Below are 1034 nucleotides of genomic sequence, written 5' to 3' on the forward strand. Positions count from 1 at the left end.
ATGCACAGCAGGTCACCTGACCATCCAATCCTTCCAGCAGGTTCCAGCACATGCCAAGGTATACCAGCTACTTCCATGTCATAAAGGCTTAGTCATGTCTCTTGACCAAGCAATGAGCTGGTGCCCTGACAGGAACTATGTGTGGCAAATAAAAGACCCTTGCACCTAGAACAATGAGCAAAGCAAGATGGGCTCCCCTAGTGCTCACTGAGTGTGCAGCTTTTCCTTGCATGTCAAAAGAGCAAGAAGGGTAAGCTCAGGGTCCTGCTTCCTGGAGCAGCCAAACATATCTTGAAGACAGCAAAAAGGGGTTAGAGAAGTTGGAAAAAACTGGTGGAGATTATTGAATTATGTTCTTTTTTTAAATTTTCCATGATATTAATTGTAGCTTATTTTGTTTCTAACTGTGCAAAAACAAAAACCAGGACCCCTGTAGCCTCAGATTATTCCTGCCCTGCCAGGTGTGAAAAGGGTGTGACTGTGAGTATGTGAAGGCATTCTGAGCATTTGCCTCTGAAGGGGCATTGTGGGAGCAGTAACTCCATGGAGGGGGCACCAGAGGAATTCCCTTGTGTATTCTCTGCTAACCCTGCACACCGGAAGCAACTGTCATGTATGTCCTGTGAAGCTTGCTGACAACCTTTGTGAAGGAGCCGTGCCAGCACAATCTTTGACAACCTCCTCCTCAGTCTAGCCCCCCAATCTCAGAGCATCTGCAGGCTTTCCATGAACATTGGACCATTGCACTTCCTTTGTACCATGCGCTGGTACCCTTACTTGGACACCCTCCACTCCAGCACTTTGTTCTCCAACCTGCCTGGTCTTGCCATTTTGAATCCTCCAGTTCACCCTCCACCTTATCAAGACTCCAGGGCCACATCTTCATTGAGAACATCTCCTAACAAGAGAAGGGGTAAGGTGGTCAATCAAGTCAACTGGGCGGCAAGATTGTGTCAGAAGATATGTCAGCAGTGAAATCCTTATTTTTGGCAACAGGATCAAGCAAACATGCCTGTCAGGGCACCAGCTCATTG

This window comes from Dacryopinax primogenitus (assembly GCF_000292625.1).
Source record: "Dacryopinax primogenitus strain DJM-731 SS1 chromosome Unknown DACRYscaffold_4, whole genome shotgun sequence".
Classification (NCBI taxonomy): Eukaryota; Fungi; Basidiomycota; class Dacrymycetes; order Dacrymycetales; family Dacrymycetaceae; genus Dacryopinax; species Dacryopinax primogenitus.